This window comes from Muscardinus avellanarius (genome assembly GCF_963383645.1).
Source record: "Muscardinus avellanarius genome assembly, chromosome: 1".
Taxonomy (NCBI): Eukaryota; Metazoa; Chordata; class Mammalia; order Rodentia; family Gliridae; genus Muscardinus; species Muscardinus avellanarius.
The window spans coordinates 166,393,633-166,414,324 of record NC_137786.1 but is presented as its reverse complement, the minus strand read 5'-3'; the positions used below and the strand labels follow the sequence as shown (position 1 = coordinate 166,414,324).

General features: G+C 37.7%; 1 protein-coding gene and 1 pseudogene across 8 annotated transcripts in view; both read right to left on the bottom strand.

Annotated features, from left to right (window-relative positions):
• Positions 1-20,692, bottom strand: part of DLG2 (discs large MAGUK scaffold protein 2) — a gene marked incomplete at both ends in the record, with an annotated part of 2,113,672 nt that overhangs the window by 1,731,434 nt on the left and 361,546 nt on the right. The gene's annotated exons all lie outside the window — the stretch shown is intronic.
• LOC308272197 (axin interactor, dorsalization-associated protein-like) lies at positions 9,458-10,530 on the bottom strand (annotated as a pseudogene). Its single transcript has one exon. The product of its transcript is annotated as an axin interactor, dorsalization-associated protein-like (transcript).

The window sequence follows — 20,692 nt, the reverse complement described above, 5'->3', positions numbered from 1 at the left end:
CACAAACCCGATCCTCCTGTCTCAGCCTCCCGAGTACTGGGATTACACTTGTGCGCAACCACCACACTCGGTATGCTCTGGCTGTTCTAAGTCTTCTGTTATTCCATTTAAATTGTAGGTCCATTTTCTAGCACCATAAAGAATCTCATTGGTATTCTGATAAGCACTGCATTGTATCTGTAGATTGTTTTTGGTTGCATGGCCATTTTGACAATATTTATTCTACCTATTCAAGGACATGGAAGGTCTTTCCATTTTTTCAGATGTTCAATTTTCTTTCTTCGGTGTTCTATAATTTTCACTGTAGAGTACTTTTACTTCTTTGGTCAGATTATTTCTAAGTATTCTACTTTTTCTTTTTGAACCTATTGAGAATGGCTTTTTATCCTGGGTTATTTTTTCGGTGAATCTGTGGTTGTTATATAGAAAATTATTGATTTTTGTAAATTGATTTTTGTATCCAGCTATTTTGCTGAATTTGTTTATCAGCCGAAAAAGACTTTGGTTCAGTTTTTGGGATCCTCTAAGTATAGGATTATATCATGTACAGAGATAATTTTGCTTCTTTCCCTGTGTGTATCCCTTTAATTTTCTTCTCTTTCCTTTCTTCTCTGGCTAGAATTTCAAGTACTATATTGAGTAAGAGTGATGATAGTGAGTATTCTTGTCTTGTTCCTAGTTTTCAAGATAATATTTTCAGGCTTTTCTTGTTTAGTATGATGTTGTCATTGGATATATATTATATTGCCCTTATGATATTGAGGTAATTCCTTCTATCCCTACTGTCTTCAGTGTTTTTAACTCAGAAGTTGACCCTAGATGGATCACAGTCCTACAAACTAAATCAGAAACTTTGTAACTACTAGAAGGAAACATCGGACCAACTCTCCAATACATAGGCACTGGTATAGACTTCCTCAACAAAACTCCAGTAGCAGACCAACTCACTCAACAGCCTACCAAGCTCCAGAGAGGAGCGGCGGCTGGCCGAGGTGAGCCGCTGCGGAACAGCCGGGGGGGATTCAGCAGATTTCTCGGCGCAGAGAGCAGCTAAAGCTCCCAGGGGCTGGGCTCAGCGCACCCTGCAGGGACTCAGAGTGGAGTTCAAAAACAGAAAAGAAATATGCCAGCCTCACGGCTGAGGGCATAGCAGCGGTGCCATATTGCTACCGACAGCAGCAGCAGCGAATTCACCGAGTCCACTACAGCTCCATCTGCGCACTCAACAGTAAGTCAAATTGCGGCCCCTATGGGAGAAATCCCAGTACTGTACTCCCAGGGACTTGACCCAGTGGGGGAGTGGTGGTGGCAGAGATATTACACCATAGGAGAACGCCCAACCTGGCACCCCCCGTGGTCTAAAGCAGCCTCAATTGACTCCCTGGGTCTGAGACTCTGTGATACAACCCAGTAAAGAAGTAGTGGGGACTGAGATACCACAGACTCGAGATCCACAGCACCTTAAGTGAAGTCGTAGTGACCTAGGGAAGAACCCAGAGAAGGCACAAACTTCCGAAATTAAGGGAAAGAGGAATAACACTGGAGCAATGAATGCCCACAACCCCACAACATCAGAACCTGATAAAACAGAAATTCAGAGATTTATAGAAGATCAAATCAGGAAAATAACTGTAGAAATAATAGAGGTGTTTCGAAAAGAATTCAGAGAGAGCCAAAGAGAGATAAAGGATGCAATTAATGAAGTAAAGGCCTCAATTCAAAGTACAAACAACCGATTAGACCACATGGAGAACAGAATCTCGCTCCTAGAAGATGATCATTCAAAAAATGAACGCATAGTTTCTAATTTAGAAAAAAAATCCGACAGTAGGAATCTGACATTGAAGAAATATGGGCCCATTTTAAGAGAGCTAACCTAAGAATAATTGGAATAGAGGAGAGAAAAGAAGGTGAGACCAAAGGGATTAACAATCTTTTCAAGGAAATAATAGCAGAAAATTTTCCAAACATAGAGCAAGAGATCGATACACAGGTCCAGGAAACTTACAGAATTCCCTTTAGACAGGATCAGAGAAGAGGATCCCCACGCCACATAATTGTCAAAATGACCAATGTGGAAGCCAAGCAGAGAATCTTAAAGGCAACAAAAACAAAGGGCCAAGTGACATTCAGAGGCAAACCGATTAGAATCACTCCAGACTTCCCAAAACAAGTCATGAGAGCCAGAAGGGCTTGGAGTAACATATTCCAAACTCTGAAAGAAAACAACTTCCAGCCAAAAATTTACTACCCAGCAAAACTTTCTATCAAATTAGATGGGGAAATAAGAAGCTTCCACAATAAAAAGAAACTGAAGCAATTTATGTCTTCAAAACCAGCGCTAGAAAAAATACTCAAAGAGATTAACTACAAAGAAGAAATAGGTAACACGCACCAGAACCAGAGAAATAAGATTTTTCATCCAACAGACAACTAAGATTGGTTATCTGTGGAGATTCATTATTTATGTTAGTCTTTTACCTATCTCTACATTGTATTGTTTGCTTTTATTGTTGCTAATTTTTAGGATTTCTAGTTGGAATATTAAGATACCTTCAGATATAGCATTTGGAAATATTTTATCCCATTCTATCAGTAACTTTTAACTCTGTTTACATTGTCTTTGTATATACAATTTTTTTTTTAGGGAGTTTGTATACTCTTCTGTTGCCTGTGCCATTGAAATCATATCCAAGAAATCACTGCCAATTTCAATGTTGTGAGGTTTTATGACCCAGATTTTCTCCTAAAAGTTTATAGTCTTAAGATTTATATTTAGGTCTTTTATCTATTTTGAGTTAATATTTGTATATGTGTTAGGTAAGGGTCCAATTTTATTCTTTTCCATGTAAGTATTATTTTTCAACAATATTTAGTTAAAAGATTATTTTTTCCACCACCAAATGTTCGTGGAAACCTTGTCAAAAATAACTTGACAATATATGGAAGAATTTATCTCTAAGCTTTTATTTAACTCCAATGGTTTATATATCTGCCTTTAGAACAGTACTACACTGTTTCAATTATTGTAGCTTTATATGGTTTGAAAATAGAAAATATACATCTAGCTTTGTTCTTCTTCGAGATTGTTTTGGGTATCTAGAGTCCATATTCCATATCAGGATAGATTTTTTTCTGAAAAATAAATAAATAAATGTATGATAGCTTCACCTAAAAAAAAAAAAGAAAAGAAAAAAATATTCTCTGGTAAGAAAGAAAGCAAAAAGAAATATTGAACTGTTATCTTTTAGTCATCAAAAGCTTGGTATCAGACAAATGAAACTGTTTTGTGAGATTATCATCGTTAATATTGGATAAATTGCTATAAAACTAGATGTCAACCACTAAGCCAAGCATAAGAAGGAGGGATGGGGAGGGAACAGGGTGGGGATCGGGTAGGGGCTAACTGGGCAATGTGTGCATGTATGTCTACAAAAGTATTTTCTTTATACCATTATGATGTGTGAATACATTGCACCAATAAAAAAATAATTAAAAAATAAATTTAAAAAAACTCCAGTAGTTCTGTAAATAAGCCAAGAATCAATAAATAAGATGGCATCAAATTAAAAAGCTTCTGCTCAGAAGAAAAAAAATAAGAGTGAGCCTTCAGAATAGTAAAAAATCTTTGACAGCTGCTCCTCTGATAGAGGATTAATATCTAGATTATATAAGGAACTCAAAAATCTTAACTCTACAAAAACAAATAACTTTCACCAACATTTCAAAGTCAATCACTGAGCCAAACAGGAGAAGGAGGGAGGAGGGAGAAAATGTGGTAGGAACTGAAGAAGGGCTAATTGAGTAATGTGTGCATGTATGCTGCTACCATCTTTTACTCCATTAAAATGTATGATTATAGCCGGGCATGGTGGCGCATGCTTGTAATCCCCGCGCTTGGGAGGCAGAGACAGGAGGATTGCGCAGGTTCGAAGCCAGCCGTGCTGGCTTAAGAGACCCTGTTTCCACATTAAAAAGTATAAAAATATGTCTGGGATTATAGTCTGTGGGAGTGTAGCCGGAGGTAGAAGGGCTTCCAGGAACCCCAGTACCACCAAAATAATAAAATAAATAAAAATAAAAATAAAATGTATGATTATATTGCACCAATAAATATTTTTTTAAAAACCCATAAAAAATAATCAACTGAATTGAACAGACAATTGGATTGAGAAAAGAAACAGTTCGAATAATATTATGTCCATAGAGGGAGGTATCACTAACAATCTCACTAACACGTGCAGGGAGGTAGGAGGGGAGATCAGGGTGCACCGTGGGGGGGACACAACAAGGGCTGTGTGCTGTGCGTGCATGTTTGTATCACTTTGAACCTCACTTTTATGTATAATTAAAATACACCAATACATATATCTAAAACATACCTCAAATAACTATGAGATGGAAAAACCCCACAATAAAATAATTATATTAAAATAACAAATGTAAAGTTTGTATATACAAAGGTAGGATTTCTGAAATCGTGAAGTGGGGAAGCCAGCCTATCCTTTCCTTAAAATCAATGCTATAACTAGCCAACGTTACTGGAAATAGTCATTTCAGGACTGTGAAAATTGGCCAGAGATATATAACAAATTGAGAAATTTTTATTCATGAACAGCTATTCAACCCCAGGTCAGACAACGAGAATCAGTGCCATCATTGCTTGGGCATGTTCGAGGATCAGTTGATCTGTTAGGTCTCCTGTGCTGGGAACAGTCACAAGAGCCAGTAGCTCCGTTGCCCCAGGGGACTTACTTGATGTGGAGGGCAACAGGAGGAGAAATTCATGTTTAGGGACACTGCAATAACAGTAGCCATCTGTATCAAGCAAAAAAAGGAAAGCAAATAGCTGATCTGACCTAATGTTGTGCTTCCGATCAGAACATGCAGAACAAGAGCAGACAAGTCAGAAGTTTCATAGATGATCTGGTAAGTGGGATGCCTATGAAGAGTTGGTAAACTATTCTAAGGCTGATTGGAAAGTTTTGCAACTGCTCAGGAGAGACCAGAGAGGGCGGAGCCTCTCTACACATCCCTAGCTGAATAAGAAGCCACAGTGCAGAGGAAACATAAAAGCATCTAAAGAAAGTGAAAGCTGAACACCAATGGACATGATGTATAGACACAAAGTTCTAAAGCCAATCTCGATGTTGTGCACAGGGAGGGTGAGGGAGGGAGGTAGGATTTCTCAATGTTGAGCACAGGGAGAGTGAGGGAGTGAGGTAGGATTTGGAGGGAAGGCTCACCCCGTGCTGTGCGTGTATGATTCTATTACCCTGAACTTCATTATGATGTATGATACAATGAATGCACCAATTAAATAAAAAGTGAGAGCCAGGCATGCTGGGACACACTTGTAATCCTAGTACTTAGGAGGCTGAGACAGGAGGATCACGCAGGTTCGAAGCCAGCCTCAGCTACTTAGTGTGGCTCTCAGCAACTTAATAAGACCCTGTTTCCAAATAAAATATAAAATAGGTCTGGGAGTGTAGCCAGGAAGTAGAAAGCCCCTGGGTTCCATCCCCAGTACCACAAAAAAGTGAGAGTTGACATTAAATTGACTTTGAATATGTTCCCCAACTCAAAAACAGATTCATCAGTGGAGGGTGGCAGCCTTATTACTGATTTAAAATATTCAGGAATAGCCAGGCATGGTTGTGTATGCTTGTAATTCCAGTGTTTGGGAGGTTGAGGCAGTATTTGGAAGGTCAAGACAGGAAGACCACAGGTTCAAGACCATCATCACCATCTTAGTGAGACTCTCAGCAACCTAGTAAGTTCCTGTTTCAAAACAAAAAATAGAAAAAGCTGGGGGTATAGCTCAGAAGTAGAGTGCTCCTGGGTTCAATCTCCAGTACCAAAAGATAAAATAAATCAAGTATTCTAGCACAAACTATTATCAAATACTGGCTGATCACTGAGCTATGTTGACTTAGGTATGGCCTCTAACAAGCCATAACTTAAAGAACAGGAATTAAAAACCTAAGGAGAAATATCGGTGGCTAAGGGTGCAGATCACATAGCTTTGGTGCAAATCAATCACACACACACAAACACACCAGCAATAACAAAAGCTCTCAGAGTGAGATATAATCCAGATTTGCTACAATGTTATCTAAAATGTTCAGTTTTTAAAAATGGCGGGGACAAACATGCAAAGGACCATGAAAATGTGATCTGTGCTCAAGAAAAAGAACGTCTCTCCAAGTGAACCCGGGTGGTAGAGATGACAAAGTGCAAATCACTGATAATAAGCACATTTTTTTTCAGGAAATAAAACTATGTTTGAAGTATTAAAAGTATGACTTGTGTCAATGCAACTAACAGATAATCTCAATAAAAACAGATCAATTATAAAAAAACCCAAGTGGGGACTCTGGAGTTTAAAGTGCTTTTCTTTCTTGCATTTTTTTCTTTTCTTTTTGTTGTTTGTTTTTGTTTTTATTTTGTGGGTTTTTTGTTCATGGTAATGGGGATTGAACCCAGGAGCATTCTAAACCCCGGCCCTATGTTATTTTTATTTAGAAACATGGTCTCACTAAATTTCAGAGGGCCTCACTAAGTTGCTGAGGTTAACCATGAACCTATGATCCTCCTATCTCAGCCTCCCAAGTATTAGGATTACAAGTGTGCACCAGTATGCCTGTCTTGAGTTTAAAGTTTAATAACAGAAATTAAAACTCACTAGAGGGAGACACTATTAGTTCTAAAATGTCAGAAGAAAATATCAGTGAATTTGATGATTACTAAATAGAATGTATCTAATCTGAAAAAAATGAATAAACTAATAGAATTTCCATCGGGTGCACACTTGTAATCCCAGCTCTTGGGAGGCTGAGACAGAAGGATCGTTCAGGTTCAAAGCCAATCTCAGCCCCTTAGTGAGGCTCTCAGCAACTTAGTGAGACCCTGTTTCCAAATAAAATATAAAATAGGTCTGGGGATATAGCCTGGAGGTAGAAGGCCCCTCCCTGGGTTTCATCCCCAGTACCACAATCAATCAATCAATCAATCAATAAATAAATAAATAACAGAATTTTGAAGACCTTCGGGACATCAAACATACCATTGATATGTAAATGGTGAAAGTGAGAGATGAGGAATATGCAGAGAAAAGCATAAACTTCTTAAGATTAGCCGGGCTTGGTGGTGCACCTTTGTAATTCCAGCATTTGGGAGGCTGAAAGCTAGTTAGTGAGGCCCTTTGCAACTCAGGGAGACCCTGTTTCAAAATAAAGAATAAAAAACAGGGCAGGGGGTGTAGCTCAAAGGTCAAAAGTCTCTGGGTTCCATCCCCAGAACCCCCCCCACACACACACGCACACACAAAATCTTCTTAAGATTAATTTAAAAAACGAATCTATAGATCTCAAAGCAGAGGAAATACAAAGTGAGTGAGGGAGAAGTATTTAATGTGAGGGACCTTTGAGAGTAATAAATTTGTTCCATATATTGCTTATGTGTTGCTTACATATGTTAAAATCTACAAGGCAATATGCCAAAAAAGTCATCTTTATTTTATGGTAATTGGAGAAAAAATATAATTGAGCCAGAAGATAGGTTTTCCTCAGAGTGAATGTGTCAGCAAATCCTATGACTTTCACCTTGGAAGTTTCTCCTAAGGCCCCTCTCCTCTCTACCACCATATCCTTCTTTCACTCCTTTCAAGGCTCCTCCTTTGACTCCCAGATGCCTGAACTGTCATGGTAATGGCCTGTCCTCAATCTTCAATCCAATGCACCTGGGCTTCCCTGAGTCAGCATGAAAGCCCCAGGGCTTTGAGTGAAGACAAGTCCCTTTTCTTCTGTTTTGTTGTTTAGTTGAGACTTAACTCATTTAACCAGAAGATTTGCCCCTATGAAGCACCCAACATAAAGAGTTTTAATATATTGCTATAACTTCTAATTTCAGAGCAAATTTATTTCCCTATTAAAAAAAACATATCTATTAGCAGCCACTACTTATTCCCCACTCCCTTCTCTAAACACCAATCTATTTTCTATATCTTCGTATTTACCTACTTTGAAGTTTAAGTGGAATCATAATATATAGCCTTTTGTACTTGGCTATATAACTTAGCATAATGTTTTCAAGGTTTGTCCACGCTTGGGCATATATCAACATTTCCTTTTTATGACTGACTAATATTCTGCCACAGGAATATCTGCATGTTGTTTATCAATTTGCCTGGCTACTTAGGCAATTTCTGCTTTTGGCTATTATGAATAATAATGATATGTTATGTTCAAGTTTCTGTGTGGACATGCATTTCTATTCTATTGTACATATACTGTGAAAATGAAATTGATATTTCATATAATAACACTACGTTTAATTTTTTTTTAGTGAACAATGAAGTAATTTATTAAGGCAAATTCTTCAGCCCCTAGAACTACTGTGGACTGAATTATTTTGCCACTTGGAATTAACCCAGTCAGTATGAAAAAACAAAGCTAACTTTAGTAGAGAATTCTTTCAGGCTCATATAATTTTTATTAACATTCATCTAGTAAACAAAGTTGACCTAATAGACAACTGAAAGTTAAGACTAGATTTCTTGAAGTGCAAGGGCTAAAACAATTGTGGTTACCTCTTTTTAAAAGCAAACATATTGAATGGTATGACTAGGGTTACTACACTAGTTTAAACATAGGCCAAGTACTGACACTGCATTCCCCTCATGCACTGTTCATTTAAAATAGTGAATATTAAAATATGTGGGCTCTATGTCTAACTTGGAAAAAGCCCCTCACAAATCTTACTGTTCTGTGTATCAAATATTTATCTTGTATGTACTATGAAAGTTTAATTTATGCCTCATTATTAAGTCAAAAGTAATATAAGTAATCAAATTATAATAGGTTGATGACCTGCATATTTTCATAGGATGAATGTCAATATATCTAAATAGGAAATAAATGACAATCCTATCTACCTATGTTAAAAAAATAGAACATCTTTCCAGATTTTGCATACTCATCACTATAAGAGGTATGCAGATTTTAAGGTTTCACAATCAGTTGTCCTACCCACCTCAACCCAGAGTTTGAAGGTCACTCAAACTAAAACAGTATTTTGGAGCAGAAGTGAGCAGTTGTGTAAACTCTAGCACATTCTTATTGCTGCATTAAGTTTGAAGATGAGCACACCTACCACAACAGTGTTGTTCCAGGAAGCAAGGTAGGAGTAGTGGTAAATTAGAAAATAGACTATTAATTGCACAATCAATAGAAAAGTAAAAATGTTCAAAATCCACAATAAACCTATATCCAAAGGAGTCTTAAAACATCCATGATGTGCTGGACTCTCTGAGCTCTGTGGAACAGCTTTGCACTGGCCTACTGGCATGGGATACGGCTCACTTGCCACCTGCTGAGGGGTGAATATGCTACACAGAGCTAGGATGGTTTCCACTCCATGTAACATTCACAGAAGTTCTAGGTTACTCATGTGAGGATCATTCCTTGTGCAAAGTCTGATGTAGATGAAGATAAAGCGGTTTCTTGGTCAATAATTGGAATTTCTTTCTTTTAAAGTCAGTGGGTTTCTTGTATATTTCTATTACATTTGACCCAGGCTTAATTTCATCCATCTCCATGAAAGCAAAACACTTGGTGCTGGTAAACCTTTTTTAGGCTTGTAGTGTGTGAATTCAAAGAAGATAGCTGCACCTTTGGTTAACTTTTCAACATGTTTCTGGAGCTCAATGTCCACGTTAAAATGAACATACGTATCTTCCTTTCTTGAAGCCACAGGAGTATCTTGCACGGGAGTCAAGTCTATGCCATTCAGATCCTTTACACTAACTGTAATATAGGGATCGATGCACTGCCCAGCGTCTTTCAGACCAATTTTCTCAATTCTGATAGTGAGTAACGTCATTCCTGGTTCTGATGGTAACCTTGGTAATAAAGTACCAGGAATTCTAGCAGGGAAAGAATCAGGAGATCCTGCTCCAGCACCACCCTCTTCTTCATCTTCTTCAAATTCCAAATTCTCTTCACCAGGTGCTAAAATACTTCTTAAAGGGACAGGCTGAACATCAAATGGGAATTCTTTATTATATGTAAGAATATGCTTTAGGATTGGTTCTAGCTTCTTCAGGTCCTCCAATTTAAATTCTTCCTGGGACTGTGTAGACTGTAAAGCTGCGCTTTGCAATTCTAAGCATGTTGCACTTTTGCCTATGGTTTTCTTTTGTTCTTCTGTGAATTCAGAATTATTATGTTGAGCTTGGGCCTCTTTTTGTAAATGTCTTGCTAATATCTGATACTCTATCGCCTCCACCAGCTGGCCCCAAGAGTTGAAGTCAGCTCCTCTCCTAAAACTGGCGCCCCAGCGCTGCAGCAGACTCCACCCCAGGTCACCTCCCATCTGACATGGCCGGGCCCCATCCCATCTCCTCCCTCTCCAACCCCAGCTCAGCCTGCCTCTAGGCTGCCATCCTCCCAGGGCCGGCTGGAAATTAACAGGGCCAGGAGGAACTGCTGCCGCTGCCCGCCGAGGAGCCGCCCAAGCCCATTTGCCCATGTTTAATTTTTTGAAGGTATTTTCAGACTAGCTGCACCATTCTGTATTTCCAACAAGTGTATGAGAATTTCATTTTTTTCATATTTTAGCCAACCATATTGCCTATATTTTTATTAGTGTCATCCTAGTGGATATAAAATAATGTCTCTTGTATTTTGACTTGCATTCCGCTAATGACTAATGATATCAAGCATCTTTTCATGTGTTTATTAGGCATTTGCTTATCTCCTTTTGTATAAATTCTTTGTCAAATTTTTTATTTGGGTTGTCTTTTCTAACTATTCTGTGAAATTTCTTATATGTGCTGAGTACTTGATTATCTCAATATACATAATTTGCTTATTTTCTCCCATTCTTGGGTTGCCTTTTTTTAAACTTTCTTGATCTTTGAAAGCATGAGAACTTTTAATTTCAATGAAGTCCAATTTAACTATTATTTCTCTAGTTGCTTATACTTAAGGTGTCAACTTCAGAAAAGATCATTGGACAGGCCTAAATTTAACCAACTCTGCCAATCAGTTGAAAGACCCCCGAGTGGTCTTTCCCTCAGAAGTGGGGACCCCGAGACCCAGAGATCAGTCCGAGACCACTGGCTGCAAAAGCACAAGGATTTTATTGCGGGACACAGGTACCTGTGGGCGACAGAGTCTGCACAGAGACTTGCGCGCCCTAGGTGAGTTTTAGGTAACTTTTATAGGGGGTAGGGGGCAGAAGCGGGGGTACAGAAGCGGAAAAGCATAGTTACAGGAGGTTTATTGGTTCAGGTTAATGAGGAGCTGAATGACCTTTGCTTGCCTCCGGCTTTTCTGGTACGGGCCTGGTGGAAAGTCCCGGAGTTATCTCGTAACTGCCTTCTCTTATCGGTTAAGCCGCAGGTATGCAGTTAACTACCGACCCCATCCTGTTTTACAGGCTTACTGAATTCTGTAACTTTCCAACTTTCCACAGTTACATTTAAACTTCCTGGTACTTGGGGCTAGTAAAACATGGCGTCACTTCGGCTGAGTTAGGTCTTTCACAGTAACTAAAAATATTTGGAACATCTTATTAACATTCCTTAAACTCAAGTCTGCATCTAAAAAGTGAAGGAAATGCCTTGTTAGTCAAGCACTCAACATCAACTAAGTTATCAACAAATAGCACTGCTTATTTCTCACTTGTCCCCATCGGTATCTTGCAGATCTCCTATCTACTTTTCATTCTTCAACACAGACCCCACTTTATCCACAGTGATTTTTATCATATTCCTATCTGCACTAGCTCTTCATTTTTCTATACTTCTGCTGAATGGGCTTATGCCTGCTCACACAGTTGGGATTTTTTCATTGTTTCATGTTAGTGTTTTTGTCTCCTTGTGGTAGGAGGGACACCTTGGATCTTTTCAGTGAGTCTCTCCACCATCTGTAATTGAACTGGACATATCCACTGGGTGCATCATGAGCTGAGCAGTCAGACCCTTGCTATCCATACGCCTTAGGTCAAGTAACCCCTCTAAGTCAGCGGGTCAGATAAACAGTACACATGGGTTGGAATCACAAAGTATCTTTGTCTCCTACTTTTCCTTTAATGGGGAAGTTCTTTCCTTGACATTGGATGGAAATTCAATCAGGCTTATGACCTTTATGCTTGCTCTCAGATATTAAAAATGCTACAGTCACTTTAAATACCAACACTGTTTATGGCCAGTAATTAAAAATTATCACTCCAATATAATAAAATTAACCTTGACCCCAGTTTCTGACCCCTATGGGGTTGAAATGTAGAAAATGAGAAAATTGGGAAGACTTAAGAAAAGTTTTTAGTTAACTGATACTCTCAGTAGGGGTTGGAAAAGGCTGACAAGAACAAAGAAAGCTCCTTCCAAATTCTATCCTAATCTCTAGCCATCTGGCAACTCTGTTATAACCCCAAATGCTGAAGAATAATCCATGCAGGTCTTAGCCCTGGCGTTCTAATAGCTCACCTCGGGACTGCCTTGTTTTAACATCAATACATCATCCCTGAACTTGCTTTCCCATCTGCATATCAGTGATAATAAATCAATTCACATGATTTTGTGAAGCACACATGAAATAGAGATCATCTGGTTAAGTCTCCTGCCTTCTGACAGGTCCAAACATTATACATTCTGATTATTCCTACTAGAGATCCAGTTACCAGCTTCTTCAATAGGCTGTGTCAGTAATTTCATCACCCTGATGTTTACAATGTCCTTTTTTATGTTAAAGTACTTTAGCAAGAATTTTAAAACTGGGTTTCATAGAGGGAGGTTGATGGGTTATGCAAATACTTAATTAAAATTTCATAGATGTAGGGGGCGATGCAAATGGCTGATACTATCAGTTCTAATCTCCTATTTCAAATTCCAATGATCACTAAAAGTAATCTCTTTGTGTTTATTGATTGGCTTTATAATAAATCCAATTCACATTGAATTTATGACAATAATAATGCCTTTTTTAAGTTTAATTTTTGACCCATGTAAGATTTTGTTTGGAAAAAGCAAGTTTATATTTGCTCCAAAAAATAAGAATCTTAAAATCAATGATTTATGAACCTATAAATGATTTCATAAAAAATAAACATAAATGTGAATGAAAATAATATATGTATCTATTTCAGAAATTTAACCAGCTTTCTTTCAACATGTGTTTAATTTCTTTCACATAGAGCTAGGAATACCCCATGCAGCTTTAGAAAAATAAATTTTTAGTAAATAAAATTAAAAATCCAATCATGGCTAATAAATATGGAATCTATTACCTCATAATAAGATGTGACTCAAACATAGTTGAAAATATTAGAAAAATGCATAGAGCATGGATGCATGCAGAGTTATTAAAAGAAATAAGAAAATAAAGAAAAGGCTCCATGTGGTTCTCTCTTTGCCCTTTAGCTACATGATCTTGGATAAATTCATTTTTGCATCACTATTCTTTCAGATGAGGGTATCTACTTCATAGTTTTGGTAGACAGTTCCATTTCTTAAATGAGAGAGTGGATATTCAGTATTATATTCATATATGTTGGCAATAAGAATGACAAAGATGTAGTTAAGGAAGTCGGCCAAGTCCTTCCTTAAAGCATCTCTCAGGGAGTCAAGAACAGACCCCAAATAATATCCATGAGGGCATTTGTTATGACCTTTGTGCCTTTAAGGTGTTTCTGGAAACTGAAGAAAGCCTAAGTACTCTAGACTTAAAATGAGAAGACTACTTATTAGCTGTTTGTCTTTAGAGAAGAGACACAGTGTCTCTGGACCATGGTTCTTAGTCTATAAATTGAGGGGAAATAACCCCTTCTTTCTTCATAATGAGGTATTAATAAAGCTATTACTATTAGAAAAATCAAAAGTAAAAATGATGATGAAAGTATTTTTGGTCCTCTCCCAGAACCTGAGAGAGCCTCAAAAAACTTGAGTCAGAGGTTGGGGCCTCAGGTGGATTTAGTAACTGAGTCAGTGAATAAAGAGCATGAAGCCAGCCGGGCGAGGTGGCACACACTTGTAATCCCTGTGCTTGGGAGGCAGAGACAGGAGGATGGCACAGGTTCTAAGCCAGCCGCGCACGCTGGCTTAGGAGACCCTGTTTCCAAATAAAAATGTAAAAATAGGTCTGGGAGTGTAGCCTGGAGGTAGAAGGGCTTCCAGGAACCCCAGTACCACACACACAAAAAAAGAGCATGAAGTCAAGGGAAAACTAGAAGGTACCATCCAGGTAGTTGGGACCATGAACAAAGCAATCAACCCCAATAAAACCCTCATTTTAAGGAGGTGTACAGAGTCAGAAATGAAGCAGACAGGAGAGACTTTAGGAAGAAGCAAATATATCAGAACAGGGATGAGAAACATCACCTAGGAAGATCCACTGAGAGGTGAGAACCAGGCAACAGGATCTTTGTGGCATCTGAGATTCCTCCTCTGGGTTGGTGATGAGTCTGTGCAAATTGTAATTGCTTACATAAAAGCCTCAAGCAAATGATTGACATGATTATAATTATTTGTACTCTGTGTCCTCTACTCAGAGATAGTGACTGGATGATTCTATAATTTGAACCCAGATGATTAAAAACACGGAGGGTGTTTATTTAGTAGAATAAACTCAGGTAGCATATGCTTAACACTTTTAGCTATCTGGTGGTCCTTGAGTGAAGAAGGAATTGGGCCTCATGTTGTCTTTACACAGAATACAATCGATGTTAATGAGATATGAGAAAGGAGATTTTATTTTAACATAAATTATTATGTAGTGATTAGAGATGCCCAAAGACAGAATAGTATCACTGAAAACAGAGGATGGACAAACATGGAGAGATGAATAGAGGAAAAGCACTAGCTGAAGGGATGTCCCTAATTTTTCTACGTTTTTTTCCTTCATCCCTATTCTCAAATTTTATCAGATTTTGCCTCAGCTTTGCCTTTTCAGGCTACCCTATCTCTTCCTCAAATTACCCAATTTTGAATGTCTAGAAGTGCTCTAGATGAGTTCTTCTCAGTTATTTTCTTGTGGTCAGGACAGAAGCAGTTGTAACAAATATCCACATAGGATATTTAATTGATTTACCAGTAGTATACATAGAAATAATGGGCATCCTTCTCTCATTTCAATAATACTTTGGAAAAAGCTATGCTATCAGAAAAGCAGTCATTTTCACCTCCTGCCATTCCTTGGATTCTTTTTTAAAACTATGGTTTTTCTCTTTAGGAAATTATTACATGAGCAATGCTCAGGAAGCATCATATACATTTTAAAATATGTCAGAAACCATTACCACCATACAAAAGTCGCCAGATGAGTGATTCGTAAAAGGGAATATGGGCCAGAATTACCTATGGAAGTTTTATTTAAAAATCTATAAAAAATAATGCCTGAAAAACACTCTAGAAAATTATAACTTGTATTTTTGAGCTCTATAGATTATTTTATTGTATACCCCAAGTTAAAAAAAAATACTGCCCAAAGTTCTCCTGGGGTCATAATTTAAAATCTCTGCACCACAGGGTAATTTTTTTCTATGTATGTGTGGAAATAAACTGCATGAATGCATGTGTGCACCCATGCACATATACACGTGTGTGTGTGTGTGTGTGTGTGTGTGTGTGTGTGTGTGTGTGTGTGTGCTAGAGAAGAAAACCAGGGCTTTGCATGTGCTATGCAAATGCTTTACCACTAAGCTGCACACCCAGCCCCCACACTTCCTTTTACCCATTTCTTTTTCCTTACCATTCTGTCACCAATGAGATAACTTTCTAGATATATGGTCCTCAAGGAGAACAAAGAATCACACACTTGGTTTTAACTTTGAAGAGGGATTTTTAAAGATTACATCAGAAATAACATATAATCATCAAAACAAGTATTTTCTTCCTGGGTTTTTTTATTTTCATTTGTGGTATTGCAGATTGAACCCCAGGGAAGTTATACCTCTGAGCTATACCCCAGTCCTTTTTATTTTCTGTTTAGAAAAAGAGTCTTTCTATGTTACAGCCTACTGACAAGTGACCATGCACTGGTTTCGAACTTGTGATCCTCCTGTCTCAAGCAGGTGCCACTGTTCCTAGCTAAAACAAGAATTTTCAGCTGCAAGAGCAGAGCTTTTTGAAAGACAAGGTTTGTTTTCTGTTTTTCCGTTTCAGTGCTACAATTTAAATGCCAGGAGCTGAAGGACCCAGAGGTTTCAGAAAGTAGAATTTAACATAAACCACCCAGTGGACACAAAAGAAGTTTCATGACTTCAAGAGAGAAAATATTTTAAGCAGAGTATCAAGAGTCTAGCAGGACTGTGGCATGAGTTTGAATGCTAGCAGGTCACTTGACAGGGCTTATAATCTTGTCCATAGTCTTGGCAAGGGCCTTAGATGAAAGGAGGGGAATGAGAAAAGACCCATGAGCAGCAGGGGAGAGGAAGAATCAGCACAAAGCAAAAGAATTTTCATTTATTCCATTTATTTCATTCATTAATTTTATCCAAAAATGTTTCTGTAGTACCTATTATGTATCAGCCTCAAGCTCTCTCTCTCTCTCCCTCTCTCTCTCTCTCTCTCTCTCTCTCTCTCTCTCTCTCTCTCTGTTAGAGATACAGTGTTTTCTTATTTCCAATATAAAGCTAGCATATATAAAGTCTAGTAGAGAAGTACTCTTCTATACAATAATAGATATAAGAAAAAACCTAAATCTAAGAAAAATGAAAGCCAACGATGTTCTATATGTGTACTCTCAAGCTCTGAAGCACAAGAGAAGCCATGGAAAGCATCTAAAAATGTCTGTGTCTCTGAGAAGAGGTATGTTATGGTAGTGGCAGGGAGTAGGAGACAGCCCCTGGGGAAGGGAGTGTCACAATTAGGATAGAGTAAGGAGTGATCACTTAGGGACTGTGAGCAGAAGGACAAAAGGGGGTTCCTTACCACACAGTAGGAATCACAAGGGACAAATGTCAATGTGTATCTGGAAGGCAATGAGTACATCCGAGTGCTATGGACCAGAGTCATGTCCATCAGGTCCCCTAAGCTAGAATGACAAGCCCCTGTCCCCTGGGAATTTAGATCAAGGCTCTGGTGAAAATGAAAGTAAAAAGGGAGAACTCTACAAAGACTGAATAGAAACACAGAAGTGGACACATTTAAATCATTCAGTGAACGGTTTCCCATGAAAGTGACAGTATTTTACAGATTCTGCTCTTACTGACAATGGGGTATTAAACGTCATATTTATAATGAGACAGCTCTGAAAAGAAACATTTCAGACACTTCAGTTCTGAGGTGATAAGATGTATAATCACCATATAGCCATTACCCACTATCTTAGATAAAAATAGTAACTCTTTGCGGCATGATGACCTCTCATCATTTTTATAAGTGAACATTTTTCTACTGGGTAGATTCATAAACACTAGCAAATTTCATCAGCTTTGTGTCCCTTTATGTTTAGAGAAACCAAAACAAAGAGGACAAAGTGATTGACTGCTCAAGGTTGTGAACTGAATGGCAAACAGGAATCTGAATTCAAGTCCCTTGACTCCCACTCCAGTGCCATTTCCATTATCTACAATTTTTCTGATGCCAAATGGGAGATGCCACACACAGGTATTCTGGAGACTGGCATTTCAGTTTTATGTGAATTTGTAAATGGTTGAGGTATACTTACAGAGGTAAAATCTTAAGAAAAATTGTTTGTTTTATTTGAATTTTTCTAGGGATTTCTAATGATAAGTAATATGCAAAGTATACAGTCCTCTCTGAGAAAATTCATAAGCCAAGCAATACTGTGCTGGTCAAATTTTTATCATATTATATTATATTCATAATATTATATTATCTTATATTGTGTATAGTAGTGGGGACTGAACCCAGGGCCACTCAATCTCTCAGCTACAAACCCAACCCTATTTATATTTTGAAACGTGGTTTCACTAAATTGTTGAAAGTCTCACTAAGTTGCTGAGGCTGGTCTTAAACCTGAAATCCTCTTGTATCAGCCAACCAAGTACTAGGATTTCATTTGTGGTCCACACAATGCATAGCTGTGCTGGTCAGTTTTTAAGAGCTGGTTCTGTGACAGTCATGTTTAGTAGAGAGTGTTATTTCCATGGTGTAAATTCTCCCAACATGACCAATTGTGAGTTACCAACATAATGTTAACCAGATGGCAAATTTTCTTGAAAGTTTAAAAATCAGTTTTATGAGCTGATTACAAATTGGCTTTATCACACCACTGGAGCCAGGAATGTTTCTTCACTGGAGCTGAAGCTGACTAAAGCACTTAATAGAATTCAGCGTACTTTATTGGGGCAACACACTGAAGTGCTTTAAGAACAGAGATCCAGTTAGCATGGATAATTATCATGAAATTGAGTACTTTACCTTAAGTACATGTAAAAGTACCTTTTTCTTGCAATTTCCTCCAATCAAATACAAAAGAAAGTGTTAAGTCTTCACATATACACACAATTCTCTGGATAGAAGTGATATTTAAGAGAAGAGAAACCAGTATAAATACCATTTTGTAAGAACCACATGAAAGGAAGGCAACCATACCTGCTTCACTTTGTCACTTTATATTCTGCTCATAAGACATCAGAATAGCTACATCTACACAAAGGCTGAATTTTTCTTTCTTCCTACCTTATAAGTTTCAAAGAAAACTAAGAGGAAATTTGAAATGGCTTATGAATTGTTCTTATGGCAAAGGAGTACAGGCACAAGATTGCTAGATCTCTCTGTAATAAAAGAATCAAATAATTTGGTGAACCTTTCTCAAGTACAATTTAACTTTGCCTTTTACAATCGACATGTGATTAAAGTGTGTGTGTGTGTGTGTGTGTGTGTTTGTGTGTGTTACATTGTGAAAGTCAAGTTATATTTTAGATCCATCATTCTAATTTTTTCTTTGGATACTAGACATTTTTTACAATCTAGTGAAATATATAAAATGTTTTTATAGATAATGTACATATTTTCATATACAGAAAATTTTGCATCAAATATTTAAGGATTAACAGACATTCTATAACCTACTTCTGGATTCACACCAAGAACCCATAATTTATAATAATTAGAAAATCTTAATATTCACATAATAACAGGGATTACATTAGAAGAGCAATACAATTTTGTGCAAATGAAAGCAACCACTTTAACTTATATTTTTCTTAAATAAGCTTTTTATTTATTGATTGATTTTATTTATGACAAGCTTGGATTTCTAGGTATAAGTAAAGTATCTGAGAAGCAAAGTAGAAGATATGAGGAGATATAGGGATCTTTAGAGATTATATGCCATACACCCTTTCTTTTATAAATGAAGAAATGAAGAGGCTTTAAACAAACTCTAGAACAAGTCTTGATGGACCAAGAAGCCTCAAGCCATTATATACAGGATAATGTCAGAAGCCCTGAATTTCAGTCAAGTTCTCCCATGAAAACAGTAAATATGTCATCCCCACCTACTCACAATATGTGAACAAGTTCTGAGTCTCTAACACCCTCCCATAAGTAGTCTTCTAATTTAATTCAGGTATAAATGCAAATTTTATTAGTGTATACATTCATTTATATTTTCATGGAATATTTTAATTAAAAATATTTAGGATTGCCTACTGACCATACAAGCAAGACAAGATGTACCTTTAAATTATTTTGTCTATTTGGTAGTTCCATTTTAACTACTCAATGAAAACAGCCATGAATTTTTTTTTTTTTTTTTTTGGTGGTACTGGTTCCTGGAAGCCCTTCTTCGTCCGGGCTACACTCCCAGACCTATTTTTATATTTTTATTTGGAAACAGGGTCTCTTAAACCAGCGAGGCTGGCTCCCAACCTGCGCGATCCTCCTGTCTCCGCCTCACAAGAGCGGGGATTACAAGCGTGTGCCACCACGCCCGGCATGAACATCTTTTTAAAGAGAGTTTTAAAAATGATCATTTACCTAACGCCTGAAAGCTATAAATTAATTATCCAAACTCTTGATAATTTTGTTGGTGAACAACAAAAAAAGAAAGATCTATTTATTTAAAATATATTCCTGCAGAAACTGCATGGACTGTAAATTTTACTCCTAACATACATATGTTTGGGGAAGTATTCTATTCTATACTTACTAATGTAGAGAACAAAATAGCTTATTTTATTTTTTGGAACCCAAGGAATATTCCACCTCTGAGCTATACCCCCAACCCTATTTTTTATTCTTTATTTTAAAACAGTGTTTTAGGACGGGCGTGGTGGAGCATGCTTGTAATCCCCACACTTGGGAGGCGGAGACAGGAGGATCACACAGGTTCGAAGCCAGCCTTGCTGGTTTAAGAGACCCTGTTTCCAAATAAAAATATAAAATAGATCTGGGAGTGAAGCATGGAGGTAGAAGGGTTTCTGGGAACGCCAGTACCAACAAAAAAATATAAATAAATAAAAGTGTCTTACTACGTTGCAGAGGGCCTCACTGTGAACCTCGATCTTCCCATCTCAGCCTCCCATGTACTAGGATTACAAGCATGGGCCATCATGCTGGGCTACAAAATAGGTTTTTTAAAAATAAATAAGTATAGCCAGGCGTGGTGGCGCACGCTTGTAATCCCCGTGCTTGGGAGACAAAGACAGGAGGATCGCGCAGGTTTGAAGGCAGCCGCGTGCGCTGGCTTAGGAGACCCTGTTTCCAAATAAAAATGTA